At 41.2% G+C, this 27462-nt stretch overlaps 1 protein-coding gene across 20 annotated transcripts in view; it reads right to left on the bottom strand.

Annotated features, from left to right (window-relative positions):
* The window catches only part of LOC105482127 (chondroitin sulfate N-acetylgalactosaminyltransferase 1), a 364090-nt gene that overhangs the window by 169724 nt on the left and 166904 nt on the right, over positions 1-27462 (bottom strand). For 4 of the 20 annotated variants that reach the window (XM_071068545.1, XM_024792899.2, XM_024792898.2 and 1 more), the window contains exon 3: positions 14464-14618. The exons of the other annotated variants lie outside the window; for them this stretch is intronic. The gene's annotated coding sequence lies outside the window, so the exon portion shown is untranslated. The remainder of the gene's footprint in view (positions 1-14463; positions 14619-27462) is intronic. 20 annotated transcript variants of the gene reach the window in all.

Genomic DNA, 27462 nt, shown 5'->3' with positions numbered 1-27462 from the left:
ATCACTGCAGCCTCAACCTCCCAGACTCAGGTGATCTCCTGCCTCAGCCTCCCAAGTAACTGGTACCAAAGATGTGTGCCACCACGCCTGGCTATTTTTGTATTTTTTGTAGAGATAGGGTTTTGCTATATTGCCCAGGCTGGTCTCAAACTCCTGGGCTGAAGCAACCTGCCTGCCACAACCTCCCAAAGCACCGGGATTACAGGTCTCTGATTTTTGAAGCTCCATATCCACTATGCCTAAGACATGCATCTGACAAACCTGCTATCCTACAGGAGCTAGTCCCTACCTCAACACCTATGACTAAGAGAGTCCTAGAATTCTAGAGTGGGGGGCACCCGAGAATTGTTACTGACTTCAGCCTTCTGCCTATCTGGTCAAAGTCCAGAAAACAATTAAGAGTAGCCAAAAACCCAAAAAAACAGAACCAGGGGAAGAGTCACCGTCAGCCGCCATTCTTTCTCCCCAGCTAATACGGCCAATACGGCATTTATGCTAAAAGGGAACTACACATATTTTAAGTTAATGACTAAAGCAGAAGGGGTTTTTGAAAGTAACTCTGGATGAAAATTACCAATATCTGAAAAAAATTATATTGGAAAGTCACAGAAAAAGGCATTACTTTCAGCTTTCCCAGCCAAAGCCCACTGAAAAATGGCCTCAGCTATTTTCGCCACTGACTTTTCAGAGCTTTAAAGCAAATCTACAGTCCCTCAGCAAAATGGGAACAGAAACCTCTGCCCTCTTTGCTATCAGACAAGGGCTACCTGGAAAGCTAATGTATGACATGCCTGAATTTCCTAAAAGAAGTTACTGTAAGTTTTCTTTAGGGCCTACAAAGATAAGATGGATTTATTTCAAATTATTTGGATTAAAACTGCCTGCCTCATTTTCACCAAGTAAGTCATTACAATATTTCTGAGGGGTTCCCACATCAATGGAACATGCCAATCACTTCCTATTTTCAATGGCTAGAAAACATCAGCCACCATCAAGTGTTTTTCTCATATTGAAAACAGCAAAATCTGCCCGTCAACCAGAAAAACATTGGCAGCAACAACAAAAATATTTACATACTTCCCCTAAAATAATAATCGTGTTTTCATACGCTTTTTAAATTTTTAGAGTTCCATCTCCCCAACCCGTAACATCAGAGCCACTTCCCCAGAAGATTTACTTGTTTAACTACCTATCAAACTCATCTGCCTAGATGAAACGAATGAAAACGTTGAAATTCATGGCCATTAATGTTCACCCTTCCTTGTCATTCTTCATGGATATTCAGTGAAAGAACAGCAGTATTGTAGGCTTAACACTGATTCTAAGAGAAAAATTACAGTAATTTTCAGAACAGCTTAACATGAGAAATCGAGAAAGCAAAAAGCAACAGGACTCAAAAGTCTCTTCAGATAAACTAGCCTTACCTATGGTCAAGGCTCAAATATCTATGAAGGGAAAGGCTTCCTTGGCCAGCAAATAAATCACTTTCTGCGTACATACTACTGACACAGAAGTTTTTATTCAGCAACTACAATAAATTATTCTAGTAGTTCAAACTAATTCTATTTACCCAACTGCAAATAAAATTATTTTTTCCTTTGGGTGGGTAACGTTGCAAGGCACGATTCCCATGCTAAAGGTGGAAATTGGATAGCAAACGCTAATGGCATTTCACAGCACTATTAAATGTTTGCACACTTAATGTGTATTATCTGGGTTCACAGATAATTCACAGTAAGATTTTTCATGAACGTCCACAAAACACAAAGGAGACTATTTTTCACTCTGTTCCAGTGAAGATAAACAAGCCATAATGAGAAATAATTGAGTACTTTCTCCAGAAAATTGCTGCAGTCCCAAAAATCCTAAAAATCATATTTGAAAAGCAAGAAGACAGTATGAGGGATTCAGAATCAAAATTATACTTGTTACAACTGGTGGAAATGATACTAAATGACAAATACACAGGGGACAAAGGATGAAATGAACTGGAAGTGGGTTTTTCACCTCCCGCCGGCAGATCATTTAAAAGGATACACTCCCATGGCTGTAGCATTCGGAGGTTTTACTTTGATCTCAAGACATGAAAAAGATGAAGTCAGCTTGGGTCATCCTCTCCTCATCCAGCTATACCCTGCAAATTAGCCCTTACCCACTTCTTCATTCAAACATCAACTGACTGTCTTAGCAACTAGAATGTTGAATAAGCACAACTGCTGGAACGTGATCAAATCATCTTGTTCTCCCTCTGCCCCTTTAAAAAATCAGCAGTGGGTGGGTGGCCTTCCTCGGCTCTGGATGAAAACCTTGGCAGGTGCCAGGACCTTTCTGTTCACTCTTAGGTAACTAACAGTCACTTAAAGTCATAAAATATTCCTTTTTTTTTTTTTTTGGACATGAAGTCCATCTCAGTTGCCCAGGCTGGAGTGCAGTGATGCAATCTCTGCTCACTGTAACCTCTGCCTCCCGGGTTGAAGCCATTCTCCTACCTCAGCCTTCCATGTAGCTGGGATTATGGGTGTGTGTCACCACATCCAGCTAATTTTTGTATTTTTTGTAGATACAGGTTTCACCATGTTGGCTAGGCTGGTTTCGAACTTCTGACCTCAAGTGCTCTGCCCGCCTCGGTCTCCCAAACCAATCTCTTTTAATAATCAATACTGCAAACCTAATTTAAGAGTTCCATCTCTCCTTCCAGGGATAGGCTAGTTTCGGAAAGGGGATGTATCAGGCTTCTCTCTTTATAACTGCTAGCTCCCTCAAGGTGTTGGGGATAAAGCAGGAAGAAGAAAAGGAGTAAGAGTCCTTAAGAGGTCTGGTTCCATCATAAGCTGGCAATCCATTCTTTGGGCCTAGCAGATACTTATTTTAATTTTTAGAGAAAAAGTCTCTGTTACCCAGGCTTGACTGTGGTGGTGCTATGATAGCTCACTGCAGCCTTAAATTCCTGAGCTCAAGCGATCCTCCCACCACAGCCTCCAGATAAGCTGGGAATACAAGCGTACCATCATGCCTGGCTGGTATTGTACAGATGGCATCTTGCAATGCTGTCCAGGCTGGTTGGTCTTAGACTCCTGACCTCAAGTAATTCTCCAGCCCTGACCTCCCAAAGTACTGGAATTACAGGCCCAAGCCACCGTGCCCAGCTGGCAGATGTTTAAAGTTGATTATCTCTTGTATGAAATAGCTCTAGGGGGGACTTGGAGACTCTCAGCCCTGGAAACCATCTCTCCCGCAGGTCCCCTGGACCTAGCAAATGCAACCTAGTGCCAGTGGTCTCTTGCAACAACTTCCACAGCCTCTTGGAATCTGGCATCCATTTCCAGCCTCTTACTCATAGGGTTCCTCCATGCAGCCCAATGTATCAGACAGAACCAAAAAGCTATGATGCTCTTTTACATGAGGCTCACCTATCATGCAGGGACAATAAATACATAGCCTCATTTTGCTCAACAAATGCTGGCAGGGCAGGTGGATACTAACAGGGCAGCCACACATATGGTGTGGAACTGGCACCAAAGCCACAGCTGGCCCACCTCTCGCTGCTTGAGGTTCAGGAGTCTGACCCTGGCCGTGCCCTCCAGCCCTATGCACCACCGAACTGTGCTTCAAGGAGTCCCACGACCATCCCACAGGTTTGAGATAAGATGGCAGACTGTCTAAAATATCTTAAAATCCTCTCTCTGGTCAGGTGTGGTGGCTCACCCCTGTAATCCCAGCACTTTGGGAGGCCAAAACGGGCAGCTCATGAGGTCAGGAGATTAAGACCACCCTGGCCAACATGGTGAAACCCTGTCTCTACTAAAAACCCAAAAATTAGCTAGGCATGGTGGCGGGCGCCTGTAATCCCACCTAGTCAGGAGGCTGAGGCAGGAGACTCTCTTGAACCCGGGAGGTGGAGGTTGCAATGAGCTGAGATTGTGCCATTGCACTCCAGCCTGGCAACAGAATGAGACTCCGTCTCAAAAAAAAAAAAAAAATCCTCTCCATAATCTGACCATTTTAGAGCTGTGGAGCAGTTTTCAAAACTGCCTTGTCTGCCAACTCACACATTTATTGAATTTGGATCCCTAGTGCAAAATGCAATTTTAAAATTCCATTACACCTCGCCTCTATAACCAGAGTATCTGAAGAGGCTGAACATAGTGGTTTTATTTTTTCCAGTAATTGCTACCACTAGCTGAACTCTGGTTGTCCCCTTCCCCCCGGGGAAGTTAGCAACCTTAATTCTCAGTCCATCCCAGAACATTTTAGTTCATTTTTTGGGTTATGAAAATAGTCCGGTATATACAGCACAAACTATTAAGTATTCTTGCCTAAAAATAAACTGAAGCTGAATCTAGTCAAGTTTCTAAATCTACCTACTAGCTTGCAGGTAATACCAGAGATAGAGAAACACATTAAATAGACATCCTTCGGAAGTAATCAGTTAAGTGGGTAGGACAAATAATCCTGCTTCTCCATCAAATCAACGTCAGAAAAGCAACTGTTAAAACAAAACAAAACAAAAAGCAACCTTTGAAACAACTGTGATAACTTGAATACTGACTGGGTATTCTAGGATATTAAGAAATTTTGTTAGAAGTAGTAATAGTATAATGACTTATCAAAAAAAGTTTTTATCTGTTAGAAGTATAAACAAAAGTATTGACATGTGAAACAGTAGAATGGCTTGGATTTACTTTAAAATATTCCCCTAATATTTTTCAATAAACAAAATAAAAGTTGGGGAGGGTTAGATGAAGTAAGATTGGGAAAATGTTAGTAACTGCTGAAGTTGAGTGATAGGTTCATCAGAATTCATTGTAGTGTACTTTTCTAACTATTGAGAGATTTAAATAATGAAGAGCCTTCTTTTTAAAAAAAGGTCCACATTTCAATCTTATGCCCAATTCTAAGTTCCCCTCCTTTCTGCAGAGCAGGCCAAGCAGGTGGTCTAATGGCTCAGACAGGAAGACATACGTGGGCCGAGAGACCGGGGCGGGTGCTGTCTGCTCGCCACACCCCATCCCTGTTCTCTGTGCATGCTCCTCTGATCACAGAGCCCAGAAAGGCTGGAGACAATGTTTCCCTCAGTAGTAAGTAGTCATTTTCTTTGTTGCTATCCCTACACTTTTTTTTCTTTTTTTTTTTTTCTTGAGATGGAGTCTTGCTCTATTGTCCAGGCTGGAGTGCAGTGGTGCAATCTCAGCTCAGTGCAACCTCCACCTCCTGGGTTCATGAGATTCTCCTGCCTCAGCCTCCCTAAGAGCTGGAATTACAGGCGCACCTCCACGCCCCGCTAATTTTTATATTTTTAGTAGAGATGGGGTTTCATTATGTTGCCCAGACTGGTCTCAAAGTCCTGACCTCAGGTGATCCGCTCACCTCAGCCTCTCAGAGTGCTAGGATTACAAGCTTGAGCCACTGCACTCGGCCTATTCCCCATCTTTCATATGAACCTGTCACAGTGGTGCTAAGATTACTGTCACCTCCTCAGTGGTCACCACAGATGATATGGATGGAGACCCCTATCAAGTCTTACTGGCAGGGACCTCAGTCCCCTCCTCTGGGCACTAATGATCTCTCATTAGATCTGACCACATCATCCAGCAGACCCCCTCTGGCAGCCCCATGCTATACCACTTTGATATGAGAGTCTTTCTACCCCACCTGCTGATGGCCCCATCAGTCTTAACTCTGTAGGCCAGAGCCAATATTGGGCCTGCTTGTGAGTGGGGTCCTACTAGTGTATCTCTCAGAGATCATGAATTTGAGGAGGCTGACTTGTTTCCTCTGCAGTTGGTGATACTGCCACACCTTACTGCTCTCTATCAGTACTGGGGCAGGTCGGCAAGAGCAATCAGTAGTCATCCAATAAAAAAGCACACAGCTCGCTTACTCCCCTCTTAGACACCCCGCAAATGATACGAGCAACCCTCTTGCCTCCACACCCACCTCAGAAGCACGGAAACATCCAAACCCCATTAGACTCTTTACTCCCCTTTGGGAAGGAGAGAGAGGGGTAACATGTACTTATTCACAAAGAAAGAGTCCATTTTCTCCTCTATCCCAGGTCTCTTCTTATCTGTCATTAATCAAAGTCTGACCAATCAGTGCCCTTTCTTGCACCTAGAAATAGACTGAGAGTTGTAGTTGGCCTTGGAGAATTCATAATTTTGTTCTCAACACGATACTAGCTCTACTGTTGGGACTGAGGCATGTGGCATAAGAAAATCTCAATTAGTAGCCAGGCACAGTGGCTCAGGCCTGTAATCCCAGTGCTTTGGGAGGCTAAGGCAGGAGGGCTGCTTGAGACCAGGGGTTTGAGACCAGCCTAGACAACAAAGCCCAAACCCAACTCTGAAAAAAAAAAAAAAAGCCGACTATGGTGGCGCACATCTGTAGTCCTAGCTACCCAGCTACCCAGGAGGCTGAAGTGAGAGGATTTCTTGAGCCTAGGAGCTCAAGGTTATAGTGATCTGTAATTGTATTACTGCACTCCAGCCTCAGTGATGGCAAGACCCTGTCTCAAAAAAAAAAAATTAAAAATAAACAAGAAAGGAAAATTTTAATTAGCAACTCCAACTATCCTGTTGCATCTAGTAGGTATCAGGTTAGCATGCCAGACAACGAAAACATAAGGGTGGATAAGACACACTTCCACTGGGTTTAAAATAACAAGGTATGGGTTTCGGTCCAGGCCTTGCTGCTTTCCAGCCATCTGACTTGAGTAACAAGCTGCAGCAACTTTGCAGTTAAGACTGTGTCTTTAACTGTAAAATTAGATTGGCGGCTGAGATGCCTCCCAGGTCCCCGAGAGCACTCACAGCCAATGGCCGAGCCAAACTATTGGCATCACATCACATGAGACATTAGGCCAGCCCTCTGCCACAGTTAATTCAAAGGAAAAATAAAGAGCTGGTTGGCATGCGGGATAACTGGATCCCATAGGTGTGGCCACACTGACTGGAGCAATGGAAAAAATTACGCCAGTGCCGCAGCTTGCTTTCACTCAGCAGATGGGCTGGAACATGTTCCAGATCAGCTCCAACCTTCATGGTCCAGGTGCAGGTGGCACCGCAGGTCGTCCCTCAAGTGTAAGGCAACACGTTGGCTATCGATGATGCCATCCTCAAATTCTATCCCCCTAGCTATTCACTATGCCACTTGCAATTCAAATACAAAATTTATCACCATTTCTAGCATTATCACTCTCAAAAGTCCAGCCCTATTATGTGAGCTAGGCCAGCACAAAGTCAAGGGAGAGGACTTTAGGATGGCGCACTGGAGTGACCATTTGTCATGCTCTGGGACTTTGTGTACATCCTTCCTATACTTAGGAGTGAGCCACCTGTGACCCTGCTGCCTGGAGGAAGAAAACATTTATTTTCCTATAGCCTCTCTTGCATGCGGAGTCAATCATCATCTGTTGACTTTAAGAGAGAAATACTAACTTTTATTTAAGCAACTGCATTTGGGGGTAGCTTAGCCTGTACTTTAATACACAAGCAAAATGATTAGATTCTGACCTGCAAGAATGCAGATCCTACCATCCCTGTATTCGCTGTGAACTTACATTTGTGTGTGTGTTAGATACTACTCAAAACTATGCTACACACCTTCCTCTAGGCCTACACCACCAAGTTCCTTAAAAAGGCACTGACTCAAGGTATCTCTATTTTCTCTCTCCTGATTCCTCAGTCTGACTCAGTCTGATTTCTGACATCCACCTCTACCACTCCACTCAAACTGTCCCTCTGATGGTCACCCCTGATTTCCATGTTGCTGAATCCCAACATTTTTGAATCTTCATCCCATCTGATATCAAGATCACGTCGACCCTGCAAACCACCCTCTCCTTCCTTATTCTGTACTTTCTCTTGGGGGTCTTGCTACATTGACCAGGCTGGTCTCAAACTCCTAGCCTCAAGTGATCCTCCTGCCTCACATCCTTAAGTGCTGAGAATCCAGTAATGAGTCACAGCGCCCTGACTCAATCAGGAAGTTTTAACACCAAAAACATTTATGTAAAAATGAACCTGAGCCTATCCACCACACCCAGTCCAGAGTGATAACTGTCAACCATGAAAGTGCCGTACTCAAAATCCTGTGACGGTTTCCCACATCTTTTAGGAGAAATTCCAAAATCCTTAGCACAGACTAAAAGACCCACTTTGATTTGGCCCCAGCTCCAAATTCAGCTCACATCACTTTCCTCTGTTCCCACTCCCTCCATGTCCTCTACACTGCTGAAAGCCTCACTGGCATCTTTTCAGTTCTTTAAATGAACCAACCTCTTGGCTGAAAGGGTCTGCAGCACACGTGCTGTTTCTTCTAGAAAGCTCAGGCTAATTGGTTTTCACTACGGGTCTCAGCCAACACCTCCAAAGGGGCACATTCTCTAAAACCTTTCCCTTGGTGTAAATTAAGTCAGTGTTCTAAGTCTCTTTCATAATTCATTTTACTTTTCCTTTGTAGCTCTTACAATAATATGTAATTATATATAGATGTAGATTTAAGTAGAGATAGAGATGGACACATAGGTATTTGTCTCTACCATACTGTAGATCCTCAATCAAGGGCAGGGATTATGCCTATTTAGTTCACAGCAGTGTCCTCAGCTTCTAGCATGTTCGACACTGAATCAACAAAAAGTTAAAGGATGAATACTAATAGCATATAACATGATTTTAACTGAAAAACAGTTATGGTATTTGCCTACCCTATTTTCCCATAGGAAAACCTTGATATGAATAGATAATACTACCATACGTATTGCAGTCATGGAAAAACTTGGATTGCACAGGAATTACAGAAAGTAACAGTAATACCACACTAAGTCTCCCACTGAGAACAATTACAAAAGCTGGATGAAGAAGGAAGGGAAAGGACAGAAAGGAAGAGGAGGAAGAGAAGGAGGAATAGCTGCTGTTTGCTGTTTGCAGACTTTGGTCTTCAATCAAGGCACGCAACACTTGAGGGGCGAAGGAAAACACCCTGAGGGGAGACCGTCCTTTGCACTGCTTGCTCTTTTCAGAGCAGTCACTGATTTCTGGCCAGGCCACATTGGCCAACCAGACAGCTGCAACCCAAAGCCTGGAGATGAAAAACGAAATCTAGGACTCCCAATGCAGCCAGAACACGAGGCACAAAGATCCGAGAGGAAAGACAGCTTCAGAAAAATGAACCAAACATTCTTTCCAGCCTTTGCACTCCAAAGCTTTGAGTTGTAAAAGGACAAGAAAATAAACAGAAAGCTTCTGCTAAGAGGCTAAAAAGCTAAGCTGGCTTTATGACCGTGCCACTCAACTCAGGAGTTGACATTTAGGGCCGACTATGGACAGAGTCCTGGTAAATACTGCAGGCTTTCTGCTGAGACTCTCCATGGCTTATACCTTAGAAATAAACCGAATGAAAACGGACTAACTTGAAATTTCACTCCAATTATCATCATTGTTGATTCAATCTAGATGAACATCTTTATCCTACTGCCAACAGAAAACAACGGATCTTCCCTGGAGGAGTATAACAGCATCTAGAGAGCCTAAAAATGTTCACATAGAGTATGAGGCACTTAATAAAAAATTACAAAGCATGACAGAAAACAAGATCAAATGACCAAAACCAAGATAAAAAACTGATAATACATAGACTCACTGGTAATCTAGGTATTTTATTCATCAAAATAGAATTTTACTATAACTACAATTACTACATTCAAAAAATATGTTAAAGATAGAGAATCTTACCAGATACCTAGGCTCTATAAAAAGAGGAAAACTGAAATACAATCATTGAAATTAAAAACTCAATAGATAAGTTTAAAAGGGTAGACACAGAAAAGTTTTATTGGAGTAAAACAGGTGTTAGTAGAAGAAAAGCTAATCAGAAGCACAGAGAGAAAAACAAAAGAACTGAAAATACGAGAAACAGCTTAAGTCACATTTAAGACATGAAGAAGTAATATACGTGTAACTATTATTCCAAAAGGAAAAGAGAACCATGAGAAAGAATCAACAGCTTCAGAGACAGCCACCAAGAGTTTTCCAAAACTGGTGAAAGATATCAAGCCAGAGATCCAACAAGCTCCATGAACCACAATTAGGAGAAATATAAATAAAATATACCTAAGAGCCATCACAGTAAAACTGTGAAAATCAAATATAAAATCTTAAAAGCAGCTGGGATTGGGGAGGAATAGGAGAGCAGGTAATACTGCAAGATATAAATAGCATATTCAGACCTGACTCATAGTTTCATACTTAATTATGAAATTTTGATATCCCCTCTCACCCACTTTGCTATTAGTAAAACTAAAGATAAGGTTCAAATAATGTCCTCTTACAGTCCCCAAATTAAAATGTTGTATTAATTTGTGGCAGAATTGTGCAACATATTAATTGTGAAATACACATTTTGTTTTGTTTTAAAAACCTGTCACTCAGGAGGCTTAGGCAGGAGAATCGCTTGAACCAGGGAGTCGGAGGTTGCAGTGAGCCGAGATCATGCCACTGCACTCCAGCCTGGCAACAGAGTGAGACTCTGTCTTAAAAAAAAAAAAAAAAAAAAAAACCTGGCACTTACTGTATAAAAATACTTTAATTGAAGTCTGGGCTTCTCTAACTCCTGGAATGAACATGTAAAATACATCAGCTACTGAGTATCAATAATATATTAATACATACTCATAATTTCACTTTCTGGGGACCCAAGGCTCATAAAGCAGGGAATAAAAATGGATTATCTTGATATGGTTAGATTGGTCTCTTAACATGTAGACAGAAAGCTGCTGTTGTAGATATTTTTAAATGGTGAGCTCAGTATAATTTCAAAGGATTAACAAATTTATTCTCACTTTCTCAATTTAGAAAATTATTCATCTTCATTAACAGGAAAAGAATTCAGATGCAAAAGCTTACAATTTTTCTTAAAGATGATCAACTACCAGCCCAGGCTCTATTTCAGCTATCTCTGTTACCCACATGAGTCCTAGAGCTGCTGGAGCAAAAAAATATACAATATATAATATCTATATACATATAGATAGATATTATATATATATATAAATACAAATCAGCTTGCAGATAGTAATGTCCTGTAACTTGGCCCTTTCTTAGGAGGGTCATGGCTATAACTAGGCACTGCAAGTGACTATATTCCTCCATTCATTGGGATTTTAAATACTATGCTGGTGAATGCAGAATACTAGAAGAATATGATTAAAGTTTTCACAGATAATTCAAATACACCAATAGACAAACCTTATGAGGAAAAAAAAAAGCAGCACTTCTAATGAAAGACTACTTAGATAATATAAAACTTATAATATACATTAGCAAAACTGTATAGGGCAGGTTGAGGAATATAACTTTTATTGCCTATTTGCCCTCAAAGTCCTGATATTTTTATTTAAAGAGCCTGAGAGCCCCTAGTAAAACCAACATTTTCTGTAGTTCAGGTGTGAAGAAAATCGTCTGGCTTCAGGAGTGATACACATGACTAAGAGCTGGTCAATTGAGTATTCAATCCACCCCGTCAAAGAGATTGGTTTAGAGATAGACACATGACCCAGTCAAGGCCAGTGAGAGTCAATCTTGGGATCTGCTGGAAAGACATAGAGAGGCATGCTCACTCTTCAGCTTGACTTAAATTTAGAGATGCTGTAGCCTTTTTTTTTTTTTTACCATTAACTAAAAAGGAAGCCACCATAAAGAGCAAAGCCAAGGCATCTGAGTCCCTGGATTAAGGCATCCTAGAAATCAGTAGCCCCTGTATATGTATATAAGCCCACAGATTCTCTTATTTGCTACAGCCAGTATGAACTGGGTTTGCTATCACTTGTAGTAAAAAGAGCACCAAATAACAGGCTCACTTGGAGAAAGACAGCCATTTCAACAGGTCCCATTTTGAGGTACCTCAAATAATTTTTCAGCTGGAAGTCTCAGTAAATGGAATGGGCTAATAGCCAAATTAGACCCCGAGGGCAACCACTGACATGGACACATACACTGAAGAAAAAAGTTACTTTTCTTTTTACACTTTAAATACATGCAATTTTTATTTGTCAATCATACCTTAGTAAAGCTAAGGGGAAATACGACATCTTTGTACATTGTGTATCGAAAAACATAAATCAATACCTTTTTAAAAAAAAAATCCATTATTCTCTTAAATCACATAGAAGACAAAAAGTAGAGTTCCAAGCCATTGTTAAAACAATGCTAGCTTCTATAATTGTCTGTGTATTTATCTACACTGATATTACTTTTTTCTTTATACATCTTTGACTTATTCTCTAGTATCCTTTCATTTCAGCCCTCAGAAGTCCCTTTGGATTTCTTGTAGGACAGGTCTAGTGGTAACAAACTCCCTCAGCTTATGTTTATCTGGGAATGTCTTCAAAAGAAAAAATCCTAAGCTGCATTGGATCTAATGCAAAATTATGCTCTATATATAGTATCAGATCAACTTCCAGCATTAAAAGTATAATTATTTGATCCCATTCTAACTGACACTCTCAAAATGTGTTAGGCTACCAAATCTCAGTATTTTCTACTAATAAGCAAGTATAATTCACAAGAACATAGCTGCAGAGAAGTACATACAATTTTTGTTAACATCATCAACCATTACTTACTCTGATAGCAAGCCTTGCTCAGGATTATGCTCATTTTCAGACATTCAGTTTCAGCTTAAACTCCTCATTCTTCCTGTCACTGCTACCTTGAAGCAGCCACAAAGCCTGCACATTGGGGTTAGAACCGCCAATGAAAAAATAATGATTGCTCTGCAGTAACTAAGCAACTAGAATAATATTTCAAAGGCTTCCAAAATCTGTTGGCCACCTACTCACACTTTGGGTTTGAGAGAACTCAGACCAATGAGGCTGAATACTGACAGCCATCACTCTACACACCCTGCAGCCTCTGCGGCATGTTTCTGTTGATCAGTTGAGATTGAGTAACACATAAGTACAAACTGGGCCACACCTAATAGTCTGCTACATTTGTAGACTCAGCCCAAGTATTTCTTAAAAATACTCCAATTAAAGGCAAAACTAAAGTGAAAAAGTAAGTAGTAAAGAGGCCATTTCTGTGATCCACCCAGCCTTGTGACTTTTGAAACATCACCTACCTCTGCTGTTTCTTCATCCGCAGAAGATAATAGTCAAACTAAACGATCATCTCCCAGAGCTAACATTTGAGAAATCTTGTGATAAAAGCTTAGAATCATGTGGTCCCAGGCAATGTTATTGGTATTCTGTAATTAAGTTATGGAGCCAGTTAATATTACTCATACTGGGCCTTTGCAAGTCTTTGGTGATTTTCATATTAGAATGTCAAACTGGGCTGAAATAATTTTTTTTGACACAGTAAAGCTTATCTTGGAATCTGAAGAGAAAGTTTAGGCTAATGGTCAACCTTGGATTAATATTTACTTTACTAATGTTAGCTTTGTACCACACGGTGATATCCTATTTCCTCCAGGGTATTGTTTATGCCATTATAAAATTCTAGCTAATGCCACTAAATTCTAGACAAAAAGTATTGCTAATAAATGCAATTGACTACTCAGAAATCAAAAGTATAATCTAAATATACTTAATGATGATGAATGCAGGGATCCTCTGACTAGCTATGATTTTGTTTTCTTTTACAGTGTGTCCTAGAATAACTACTGACAGCTGCAGTGCAAGGCTGATAGCAGTATAAGGTAACCTTAAAGCATCAGTTATAAGGCATCTCTTTATGATTTTTCTCCTAACGGAATTAAGGGCTTGCCATCCAGTTCAACAGCAAAGAAGATGTTCTGAAGTGACGGATGGTGACACTGTCATGGGTACCAACCACAGACAGCAGGATAGGTCAGGGGGACCTCAAAGTGGACTTTAGAACCCAACAGACTTAAGTCTGAATTTCAGCCCTATCACTCTCTAGCTGTGTACCCCTGGACAAGTTATCTTATCTCCCTGAACCACTGGGTCTCATCTATTCCATAAAGAACTACTAAGAAGAGTTTGTGTCCTTTGTAGGGACATGGATGCAGCTGGAAACCATCATTCTTAGCAAACTATCGCAAGAACAGAAAACCAAACACCGCATGTTCTCACTCATAGGTGGGAACTGAACAATGAGATCACTTGGACTCGGGAAGGGGAACATCACACACCGAGGCCTATCATGGGGAGGGGGGAGGGGGGAGGGGGGAGGGGGTAGGGATTGCATTGGGAGTTATACCTGATGTAAATGACGAGTTGATGGGTGCTGACGAGTTGATGGGTGCAGCACACCAACATGGCACAAGTATACATATGTAACAAACCTGCACGTTATGCACATGTACCCTAGAACTTCAAGTATAATAATAATAATAAATAAAAAAAAGAAGTACTTCCCAGGGTTATTAATGATAATACATGAGATAATTAGATACGTAAAATAGATTACATGGTGCTTGGAACACTCAGAGTGCTTGGCTCACCTTTCCTTTCTTCTGGTCCACTCTCGGGCAAATCGCTTCAGAGCACTGCTAAGAGAATGCAGCCCTGCAAAGGTTCTCTCCTCCAACCACAGGTTAACTGAAAGGAGCCGCTTGCTGTTTGAGATGATACTCTTTAGTAAATCCTGGCATAACTTCTGTGACAAGGTGAATGACCACATGGGACAAAAAGAAAGAAAGACACAAACGTCCTCATCAAAGCACTCATGGGCCACAAAAGCACAACCTTGATTCTCTTGCCTCTGATTAAACCTACGGCTACTTGGGCATTTTCCACAAGCGATGAGACGATCATCACGGTATAGGTAGATTCCTCTGACTTCATCTCAGCCTTGGATGTTGTCGTTTGAGCTCTTCCTTGGAAAACAACCATCAGAGAAGCCTGTGGCTGTGGCACACCCCTTTACTATTCCCATATTAATTCCCTGAATGGTAAGTGTAAAAACCCGCTAATCTTACTGCACTACTTCCTGCCTGGCTTCTCACAACATGGTGCTGAGGAATGGAGATTCTATTCTAGAAGGTGTTAGGCCATGAGGTGTAAAATGAGAAGAACCTATACAAAGAATGTTTCACCAAGAAAGCTTCAATTCAACCTCCATGTCACCAAATTATCATTTGTATTGTCCAAACCAGAGTTCCAGGTCCCAGTAGTATCTGCCCTGAGGAGCTCAGGAAATCCCCTCAACAGTGCTGACCCTCTTTACTGCTTCTTTGTATCTCAAATTAACCTGCAAGTCCAGATGTGCAATGGAACCATGCCAATGCCCAGGCTGGGAACAGGAGGCAGAGTCCCCAGGAGGCTAAGGACCTCAGATTCCCTACATCACTTCAGTTTTCTTTCAACACAAAACCAATTCCCTCTAGGAAACATGCTTCACAACAAAAAGAGTTTTAAAATGGGACTGGGCATGGTGGTTCATGCCTGTAATCCCAGCACCTTGGGAGGCCAAAGTGGGCAGATCACATGAGGTCAGGAGTTTGACACCAGACTGGCCAACATAGCAAAACCCCGTCTCTACTGAAAACACAAAAATTATCTGGGCATGGTGTTGAGTGTAATCCCAGCTACTTGGGAGGCTGAAGCAGAAGAGTCGCTTGAACCTGTGAGGGGGGAGGTTGCAGTGAGCCAAGATCGTGCCACTGCACTCCAGCCTGGGCAACAGAGAAAGACTCCATCTCAGAAAACACTAACAAAAATACAGAGTTGTAAAATGGAGACATACACTGTAGCCTTATAGAAAGAAGGAGGAAGAAGGAGGAAGAAGGAGGAAGGAGGAGGGAAAAGTAGGAAGAAGAAGAAGGAGGAGGAGGAGGAGGAGGAGGAGGAGAAGAAGAAGAAGAAGGAGAAGAAGAACTTAGACAACTCTTCCTAATGTAGTGATTCTCAACCTCTACAACATGTAAGATTCCCTGGGACACTTTTCAAAATCGCAGGTCACTGGCACCTCCCCATACACACAGAATCAGAAACTCTGGGGATGGGCTTGAACATCTGTAGAATGTTTTAAAGCTACAAGTCAAAGGGTGAGAAACACTGGCTTAGTCTACAACTGGTAATGAGGTATAAGTCAGACTTGGAATCAGGTTTTCCCCAAATGCAGCACTCCTCAAAGGCTACTGGGTGGGACACTGTACCTAAGAAGGTTGACAAATGTCCAGCTGCAAATGGATTCTGTGGAGAAGAAAATTGGGAACCCGGAGGTTAAACAAAACATGTTTTTACTTTAGAACTCCCAGAACCTTCCTAGGCTAAGGTACGTTGTACGCTACGAGAGAGGAATCCATTATACAGTATTTTCCCAAACTTATTTGATCACAAAATTCTTCTTTGAAAAATATCTCACAACTCTAGTAGTCTCCAGGAAACACTACAGGAAACGCTGGTCTCATGTGCTTGTCCTTCAATAATGATTTCAAGAGATTTCCTGGAAGGTCAGTACGGTGCAAACATTCATTTAAAAATGTGTTTGAGTTATTGGCCTTAGGGCTTTGCTGACTGCACACTGCTGTACAGTCAGGGCTGCGGGACCGAAAACAGCAATCACTGCAAACTAACTCCATTCGCAGACGCATTACCATCCCCTGGGATGCTTTTCAAAATTGCAGGTAACTGGCACCGCCCGAGACACACGGAATCAGAAACTCTGGGGATGGGCTTGGGCATCTGTAGTTTTTTTAAAGCTCTAAATCAAAGGCTAAGAAACACTGGCTTAGTCTATGACCGGCAGTGAGGTGTAAATCAAACTTGGAATCAAATTTTCCCCAAATGTAGCACTTCTAAAAAGCTACTGGGTGGGGCCATTGTTCCTAAGTTGAGAAATGTCATGGGTGGTAAGGACGCTGTGTCCCATCCTCCCCCACCTCGAATGGGGCTCCAAACAGCTCAATCCTTTTCTAACTTGGTCCGAATATAAACAAACCTAAGTCATCACCAATAACTATCAAGTTGTGAATGAATATGGGACTGTGCACACATCACTGAATTTCCCGGAATAATATTACCAGACCTTTTCATGTTCTTAGCAATACCACAAACCTGTAAGTACCTTATTACATATAGATGCCCTCTATGATATTATTCTACTATTAACAGCTAGTGGCAAGGGCATAAATACTCCTGCATTACAAGAGAAACCAGTACTCTCCAACCTAGGGGGCCTGGAATGCCACAGTTATCAAAGTGGAAGGCTTTCTTCTCATTGTTTCTCCTTTGGGGAGTCAGAATTTTAAACTCTCAACAGAAGTAATAAACTTCCAGCTATGATGGGTTTCATATTTGTGATACCTTTGTGATCAGCATTACAAATATACAACAACAGGCCAGGCATGGTGGCTCATGCCTGTAATCCCAGCGCTTTGGGAAGCCGAGGTGGGCGGATCACTTGAGCTCAGGAGTTGGAGACCTGTCTGGGCAACATGGTGAAATCCCGTCTCGACAAAAAATACGTAAGTTAGTTGGGGGCGGTGACTCATGCCTATAGTCCCAGCTACTTGGGAGGTTGAGGCAGGAGAATTGCTTCAGTCTGGGGTGGGCAGGTAGTTTTCAGTAAGCAGAAATCACACCATTACACTCCAGCCTGGGTGACAAGAGTGAAACTCTGTCCCCCCACCCCCCCAAAAAAGATACATATATACACACACACACACACACACACATATATACATATATATGCATATATACACACCAATGAAAAATGCCATAGGCAAGGTATTCAATTGACAAAGTTATTAGTATCCTATTAATACTCCTAATTTCATATTCTAGCCAGTGAGAAGAACTCATTACAAATATGATTTTTTTCTGTAGAGTGTTGATTCCAAGTAACTTATGAAATAAGTTCATCTAAGCAAACTCAGAAAGAATTCAGTGATTTATATCCTACACAAATACTGATTTCCTAAATGTAAACATCGCTCGTGAGCGTTGCCCATAAATTACAGTGTGCCCATGCACTCAGTGGACAAATTTACTGAGGTCCTCTTATGCACCAGGCAGTAGTATTTCAGGAGTTGGAAATACAGCAGTGAACAAGAGATAAGAACCCCTGCCTTCGTGAAGCTTTCATTCTAGATCTAGGAATCCAAATAAATGTCAAATTAATTGGATGTTTGTCATTTCAATTTTCTTGCAAGGTTGGTATTGAAAGAAATTATTTCAGCTGCTCTGTGCATGACATGAGTTCAAGACAGAAGACAGGGGTGCCAGGAGGCAGAGGAACCAGATCCTAGCTGTACTTCTGTATACTACCTTAGCTCATCTTTTTATGTCTGAGTCTCAGTTTCTTCATTTGTTCGTTAAGTGCTGGATTGGAGCCTGATGCATTACCCAATGTATAGTAGCTGAGGGGTGTTTGAAAATGTGTGGGGGTGAGGAAGCCTTCTGGTTGACACAATCACTGAGTGGGTCCAGGAATTATGACTGTCCTTTATGTCACAGGACAAGCCTATACTGGGGTCACGGAGCTCTTGAGAGCCAAGATCAGCTGACTCGGTTCACAGTCCTTTCCCAGATGTCACGCTATTCCATTCTTTCTAGGATTGTCTAGGGTGTTATGATCCCTGATTTCCGTTCATTTGCAATAGGTTGGGTAAAGCAGCGGAGGTTTCTTTGAGGGGAAAACCATCTGCCAACATCCTCTCCTCTGAAAACCTCAGACTAGGTAAAATAGGCAGTTTCTAGTTATCATTCTAAAGCTACTTAAATTTTCCAAATGTCCCCCAATTCCTTTTAGGAAAGTTTTTGTTTGTTTGTTTTTGAGATGGAGACTTGCTCTGTCACCCAGGTTGGGGTGCACTGGCATGATCTTAGCTCACAGCAACCTCCGTCTCCCAGGTTCAAGCAATTCTCCTGCCTCAGCTTCCTGAGTATAGCTGGTACTACAGGCATGCACCACCACACCTGGCTAATTTTTGTATTTTCAGTAAAGACAGAGTTTAATCATGTTGGCCAAGAATGTATTGATCTCTCTCTTTGTCTCTCTCAACACTGTCATTTTTCTCTTTAGAGTTATTCAACCCATAATCTGCCATTAAGACACATATTTGGGTGGCTGCGGGCGAAAGGACTGCAAAACATCCCCAGAAAGATTCTTTTACCTAAATTGATGATTAGTAAACTGTGCACTGAGGTACCCCGAGGCATCAAAGGGAATTCACAGAGGCACCTTGGGATATTTTAATTTTGTAGCATAATGTAGTAATAGTACACATCTATTAGACATGATACAATCAACATTAGATTAAGCAACATTCCTTTTGCCGACATCATATCTTTGCACAACCTCCCTTTTAGTGGTTTCTGTAATGAATGCAACTGCTGCACAAAATGAGGTGGTGTCTAATCTGATTCCAAGATTGAGACATCGCACAGTGCTCAAGAAATGCACACATTCCACTGTTAATTGTGGTCGAGAGTGAGATCAAACTATTATTTTTTCCAATTTATTATATTATTTTCTCAAACAGCTTCTAAGTCACTAGGACATAAATACTCACAGCCGATGGACCTAACTACTTTTTTTTTCTTTTTTGGAGATGGACTTTCGCTCTACTGCCCAGGCTGGAGTGCAGTGGCGCGATCTCGGCTAACTGCAACTTCCACCTCCTGGGTTCAAGTGATTCTGCTGCTTCAGCATCTCATGTAGCTGGGATTACAGGTGCCTGCCACCACACCAGGCTAATGTTTTGTATTTTTAGTAGAGATGGGGTTTCACTACATTGGCCGGTCTGGTTTTGAACTCGTCACCTCAAGTGATCTGCCCACCTCGGTCTCCCAGAGCGATAGGATTACAGGTGTGAGCCACTATGCCTAGCCCTAACTACTTAATTTTTAATTTTCAGCCATAAGGTATTTCCTTTGTACAAGGGATATTGGAAAAATTAATGAGATGCTAATGGCACCATGAACTAAGAACGTTGAAGAATCTCTCAACTATACCACTTGGTCAATCTCCAAAATAGGGCAGAGAATAGGAAGGGTTCTTTTTCACAGAAGTGATATTGAGAAGAAGCGATCAGGACCTGGACTCACCTCCTTATGAAGCCACAGCAGCAGCAAGAGCTGGATTGGTCTCACTACTTGACTGATAGGGATCAAAAATAAGTGTCTAGGCTGGGTGGAGTGGCTCATACCTGTAATCCAGCACTCTGGGAGGCTGAGGCAGGAGGATCGCTTGAGCCCAGGAGTTTCAGACAAGCTTGGGCAACATAGTGAGATCCCTCTTCACACACAAAAAAATTAAATATAAAAATAAAATAATATAAAGGGATAAAAGCAATTCTTATTAGTTTTAGGGAGAAAATAGTAGCTATATAGTATTTTTAAAAACCTGCCATCACCTTAACTGCATCATCAAAATTAACATTGTTAATGAGGAACAGATGTAATACCTTGATAAGAACACATCATTTAGGTAGAATTCCTGTTCAGAATGTAGAACCTGAATCCAATTACAAGAATCACTCATCTAACCCAAAATCAGAAATTGCCTTTAAAAAAAAAAAAAAGATTGTGTACTTCAAAAACATTCTCACAAAAGACAAAGAAAGGCTATGAAAATGCTTCAGGTTCAAGGAACATAGAGACGTCGTAACTAAACACAATCCTTGATGTTAGTACTAGAGGGGAAAATACTTTAAAGGACATTAAGTCAATTTACAAAACCAGAACCCAGTACATTAGGCAAATTCAAATAAATGTTAAGTTTACTGATGTTGATACTTGCACTTTTGTTATATAAGAAAATATCCTTATTCTTAGGAAAAATACTACTTAGCAGGAAAGGGCTGTGATGTATACACTTATTCTAAAATGGTTCAGATAAAATAGTACATGTATTTGTTTACATATGTATGTATATATATGAGGGGGAAGAAAGATACAAATAGCATGGATAAAAAGCAAATGGGCAGGATATAGTGGCCCATGCCTGTAATCCTGGCATTCCAGGACTCCGAGGCAAGTGGATCACTTGAGCCCAGGAGTTTGAGACCAGCCTAGGCACCATGGCAAAACCCAGTCTCTACAAAAGATACAAAAAACTTAGGCAGATGTAGTGGTACACACCTGCAGTCCCAGCTACTTAGGAGGCTAGGGTGGGAGGATCTCATGAGCTTGGGAGGCAGAGGCTGCAGTGAGTCAAGATCGTGCCACTGCACCACTGCACTTCAGCCTGGGGGCAAAAGACAGACCCTGTCTCAAAGAAAAAAAAAAAAAAGGAAATGATGTAAAATGTTAACAACAGGTCAATCTAAGTAAAGAACACATAAGCTCTTTGTACTATTCTTATTTTTGCAACTTTCCTACACAGACCGCGCCCCAATTACAATGGTTCAACTTACAACTTTTCTACTTTACATTGGGTTTATCAGGGTATTAAATGCTTTTTGACTAACAATATTTTTGACTTACAATAAGCTTATCCATATATAACAGCATCATTAAGTCAAAGAGCATCTGTAATCTGAAATTATTTCCAAATATTTTCAGTAAGTAAAATGTGTATGTAGCACTTTGGGGTACAAGAAGCTAACTGCTTCAGTAACTAAACAGGATGCCTGCACCACAGCTAAAGAATGTATGATATGTATCAGAAACACATGGACTTAATGGCAGGAAGTTCACTGTCAATCAATAGTGCGACGGTACCAAAGCACATAAACCTAAGTTCTCAGTCATCAGCCTTCTGAAGACTCTGCAGTAAGTGATGTGCAGGAACAGTGAAAAGAACTGAAGATACCAAACTTAAATGAAGATATATAGGGACCTTACTGCTAAGGTTCACCATATGGAAGTGAAGTCTGCATCATTTTGTGGTCCTCCTGGGTCATCACAACAACTAGGCTCCTCAAATGACTCTGTTCTGTAGCTGGAGTGGAGCCTGGGACCCAATTGCTCTCAAGTGCCCCCAGAAGATACCTGCAGATGGCACACGGACTACACTAGGGCCACAGGTTCTAGCTGACCCTTTGCATGCTGGAAAGTCCCAGCTGCCATTAATATACAATGATTTGTTTCTTTGTGGGTTTTTTTTTTTTTTTTTTTTTTTTTTTTTTTTGAGACGGAGTCTCGATCTGTCGCCCAGGCTGGAGTGCAGTGGCACGATCTCGGCTCACTGCAAGCTCCGCCTCCCGGGTTCACGCCATTCTCCTGCCTCAGCCTCCCGAGTAACTGGGACTAGAGGCGCCCACCACCTCGCCCGGCTAATTTTTTTTGTATTTTCAGTAGAGACGGGGTTTCATCGTGTGAGCCAGGATGGTCTCGATCTCCTGACCTCGTGATCCGCCCGCCTCGGCCTCCCAAAGTGCTGGGATTACAGGAGCCACCGTGCCCGGCCCAGTGATTTGTTATTTTGAGGAAGTCTGTAGATTTCTTTGCGGGGTACGAATAACATCAGGAAGGGTGGTTTTCATCTTAAATCAAATGAGCGGAAGACTCAGTACAGAGAAAAAGATCCTTGAGGTTAAAGGACACTGTGCAGCTCCTCTCAGTCTGCCCAGAAAATTCCTACACATGCTCCAAGAATTCTGCTCAAGCATCACTTTTTGGGACTGATTCCTACATTCCTTCCCTCCAGGCTGGATGACAGCCCACTTACTGCTCCATGAGCCCATCTGTCTCAAGACCCTTCTCAACCTTGCGCTGAAACTGTTAATTTCCTTCCCTGTCTCTCCCTCTAGGCTGCTTCATGAAGGAAGGAGAAGGACTGGAATGGTGACTTGGAGACAGAATATCAGAACTCAGCTGGGGACATCATGAATTAAAGGTGCTTGTGGAATATGCCGTGAAGATGGTTAGGAGTGTGCATCTCAGAGGAGTGGTTTGAGCTGAGGGTACAAATTTGAAATTCTCAGTTTGGATAAAAGTTCACCACTTAGACCAGAAGCAACTGCACAGGTGAAAGAGAATGTAAAGAACAGAAAAACATGGACTGCTAGAGAACATCAATACTTAAGGCATGGAAAAGGAGATTATGAAGAAACAGCCAGCGGTGTTTTCTACCAGAGCTTATTGTCACAATATAAAAATAAGGCAAGGGAAGTGAGAGCTGTAAGGACAGTGGTCAAAGTGTCAAATGTTGGAGAGAAATCAAGGAACACATAATATGTACAATCTGGCACTAAACACTAAAAATGCGACTTAAAATACGTGGTATCCAATTACAGTTAGATGAACAATAGCACTGAGACTCAAACACACAACAAGGACCTCAAGGAAGAAAAGTTAGGTGACCATTTACCAAAGAAAGAACTCAATTCTGCCTACATGCAATTAGCTACTCCACACCCGGGTAACGTCTTCATTCCAACTTTAGGTCCTGACTCAAGTTAGGACAGACATGAATTTTCCAAGACTATAGGTAAGAGTTTTATTTCACTTTGCTGCAAAATATATATGCATATTATATATAATGTATATACGATAGATACGCATATTATATAATGTATATAATGTGTATATATGCATATTATATAATGTATATGTGTATATATGCATATTATATAATGTATATATGCAAAATATACACATATAATGTATATATACACATCATATATAAAATGTATATATAATATATACATATATTTTATATGTTACATATATTATATAATGTATATATACATATAATACATATATTATGTAATGTATATATGTTCATATATACATTATATATTATATATACATATATAAAAGTCAAATTTTATAAATTATGTGATGGTATTTTCTTTCAATTTTTTTTGAGACAGTTTTGCTCCTGTCTCCCAGGCTGGAGTGCAATGGCGTGCTCTCCACTCACTGCAACCTCCACCTCCCAGGTTAAAGCGATTCTCCTGCCTCAGCCTCCCAAGTAGTTGGGATTACAGGCACCCGCCACCACACCTGGCTAATTTTTTTTATTTTTAGTAGAGACAGGGTTTCACCATGTCGGTCAGGCTGGTCTCGAACTCCTGACCTCAGGTGATCCACCCACCTCGGCCTCCCAAAGTGCAGGGATTATAGGCGTAAGCCACCACACCCAGACTTTAATTTTAATTTAATCTCTTTTCCTACTGTCAGGACCTTTACTACTTTTATATACCTACCCTCCAGGCTTGGCATAAGGTTGGCTAGTCACATGTGTTATAAAGTGAGAAAACACATTTGATGATACAAGTAGCCCCGTCTGCAAGTTTTTATCATATATGAGATTTTGGTTCTGCAGGCTCCCCACCAATTCTGTGGGGCATTCTTCCAATAGATTCCCTTCCTGCTTAAGTGAGCCTCATTGATTTCTGTTTCTTGCACCTAAGAATCCTAAATAAAAACCAACGTGTTATTTTACTAATAAAATTTTTTAAATTAACTATCATTAATTTTATTAACCATCCCGTTTTAAATTTTATTAAGAAAAAAAGGCTAGACCCTCAAAGTAAAGGTTATCCCTTTAGAGTGAATATTAGCTCTTTGAAAACAACACGCTATTTTTCTCATTTCTCTGTGGATGACAGACTTTCACCAGAGACTGGATTCCAATCCAAGAATTAGTACCTGGTAACCACAAAGCACATTTAAAGTCCAACACGTAGTAACAAGTCTCAATATATGTTTGTGAGTTCAAAACACACAACTCTTTATTAAAACATTTAAGGGTAAACATTAATATTTTTAATTACCATTTAAGAACTTAAATATTATTTTGATTAAAAAATAAAGTATCAGCTTGGATCAGATATTTGCCTAGTGGAAGAAATGAATTTTGTTTTCTCTGGGGGACTTGACTATATGATCATATTCGTAATGTTAAAAAAAAAAAAAAAAATCTGACCAGGCATGGTGGCTCACACCTGTAATCCTAGCACTTTGGGAGTCCAAGGCAGGACCCTGTTTTAAACAAAACTTTAAGTAACAATTGAACTGTTTCCAGAGGTTATAATTCTTTCCTTTGTGTGTGCTCCATTCTAATTTTCACTCCTTCTCTTATTCCAGACTTCTCTACACAACTCCATCAGATTCTTACCTCCCTTTCTCATTTTCAGTTAATACATTCCTAGGCTGATGTGATTCAAGTTCCTTTTTTTTTTTTTTTTTTTTGAGACAGGGTCTCACCCAGGCTATAGTGCAGTGGTGCGATCTCAGCTCACTACAGTCTCAACCTTTCTGGCTCAAGGGATCCCCCCACTCTAGCCTCCCAGGTAGCTGTGACTACAGGCACCTGCCACCGCACCCAGCTAATTTTTTAAAATACTTTTATAGAGACAGGGATCTCGTCATGTTGCCTCGGTTGGTCTTGGACTCCTGGGCTCAAACACTTTGCCTGCCTTGGCCTCCCAGAGTGTTGAGATTATAGGTGTAAGCCACCGCGTCCAGCCCCGTTTTCAGTTCTTCAGGAAAGATATCACATTGTGGGTCAGAAACTGAGTGAAAAGAGAGCTACTTCCTAAGCATCAGCTGAACAGTCTGAAATTACGTTCTTTCAAACACCAGTGTGATAGTCACAGTTTCAGAGTCATGAGTTTCCACAAGAGTTAATGTGATGAGGGGGAAAACGAAAAAGCCTAAAGCAGTTGGCTTCTTATGAACAATCAAAGCAAACCCTGGAGTGTGTCACGCCCTCTGCTTGTGACAGAACAAACATTTCTGCCCTTAATCATAAAAGTAATTTTTAAGTATCATACAAGTATTTCTGAGGAGCAAAAAGATCCTATTATCTTTGCTGAAGAAAAACAAGTGAGACAGTGAGTAATTCTGAATCATATTTTAACTGCAAATATAGGCAACAACTTGCAAAAAAAAAAAGATAACAAGGTCTAAAATTAAGTTCCAAAGATCTTACCACTGTAAATACATTTTTTCATACATACCACATTTTGGAATTAAAAGTGATTTAAAAATCTAAGCAAAGGAAAAATAAAGTTCAAACCGTGAAGTCTAAAAAATCAAATTCCTTTCAATTATTTTTACTTTTAAAGGATAATCATAAAAATAGGTACTTTGACTTTTTAATTGTAAAATTCATGTAACCAAATTTACCATCTTAACCATTTTTAAGTATACAGTCCAGTAGCATTAAATACAGTTTTCTAGTGCTAAATTCATTCACTGTTATGCAACCAAACTTCAAATCTTTTTCATCTTGCGTAACTGTAACTCTGCACCCATTAAACAAGTGCCCATTCTTGCCTCCCACAGCCCCTGACAGCTCTCATTCTATTTTCTGTCTCTATGAATGTGACCACTCTAAGGACAGCATATTAGTGGAATCACACAGTATTTGTCATATTCGTGACTGGCTAATTTCATAAAGCATCATGTCTCAAACTGCATCCATATTTTAGTATGTGTCAGAATTTCTCTCCTTTTTAAGGCTGAAAAATATTCCATTGTATGGATATATATATACTGCATTTCGTATATCCATTCATCTGTTAATGGATATTGGATTGGGGCTGCCTCTATCTACCTTCTTTCACTTTTTTGGGGGGAGGAGGTCTCGCTGTGTCCCCCAAGCTAGAGTGCAGTGATGTGATCATAACTCACTGCAGACTCAGCCTCCTGGGCTCAAGCAGTCATCCCGCCTTCACTCTCCAAGTAGCTGGGACTACAGACATGAGCCACCATGCCTGGCTAATTTTATTTATTTATTTATTTTTGTAGAGATGGGGTCTTCTCACTATGTTCCCCAGGCTGGCCTTGAACTCCTGAGCTCAAGTGATCCTTCCACCTCGCCTCCCAAAGTGTTTGGATTACAGGTGTGAGCCACAGCACTCAGCCTTCACTTATTTTTAAACAATTAATTTAACTAAGCAGGCAAAGTGCTGGAGTCTGGTCCCTTGCCTCCAAGGCAGCAGAGAAAATACAAATGTTAAAAGGCAGTAAGGGAAAGTTTGGTACACCATCAAGCGTGCAGCAAACAATGATAATAACATTGCTAGCTTCTAAGGAGGGTTTTCAGACACCAGCAACTCCTTCAAACCTTTGTTTGTGAATATGAGTAGGTATATACATATGCTAGATGCTAAAAATGCAGAGACCAGGCCTACTCTGAGGGCCAGATGGCCGAAGGACAAACATCTAACCAGTAAATAATTATAAACAATAGGGAGAATAAGGCAATAAAGAGAGACGCTCAATGGCCCAGCCCCATCCCAGGCTGAGGCTCAGCAAAGGTTCCCTCCTTGCCTGCCTCCCAAGCTGAGCCTTGGGCAGGGAGCAAGAGTCTGGAGGGTCAAGAGGAAGGGGAAGGCACTGCAGATATGGGACAGCAGAATAAGGCATGGAGGAGAGAAGGTGAAGCTCAGGCTTGGAGGTAGAACCCAACTCAATGAAAAAGGAATCCCAATCGCAGAGCTCAAAACAGAATGGGAAAGACAAGCAACAAGACCTGATTAGGGATCAATCCACAAGAAGAAACGAAAACCTGCTGGAAGGCATGCATCACCGGATACCTACTCCTGTGCCAGTATGAACCTCCTGGAGTAGCCTCATCTGCAGAAAACCAATGG

Source organism: Macaca nemestrina, chromosome 8, assembly GCF_043159975.1.
Source record: "Macaca nemestrina isolate mMacNem1 chromosome 8, mMacNem.hap1, whole genome shotgun sequence".
Lineage (NCBI taxonomy): Eukaryota > Metazoa > Chordata > Mammalia > Primates > Cercopithecidae > Macaca > Macaca nemestrina.
This window is presented reverse-complemented; position numbering and strand designations above follow the sequence as displayed.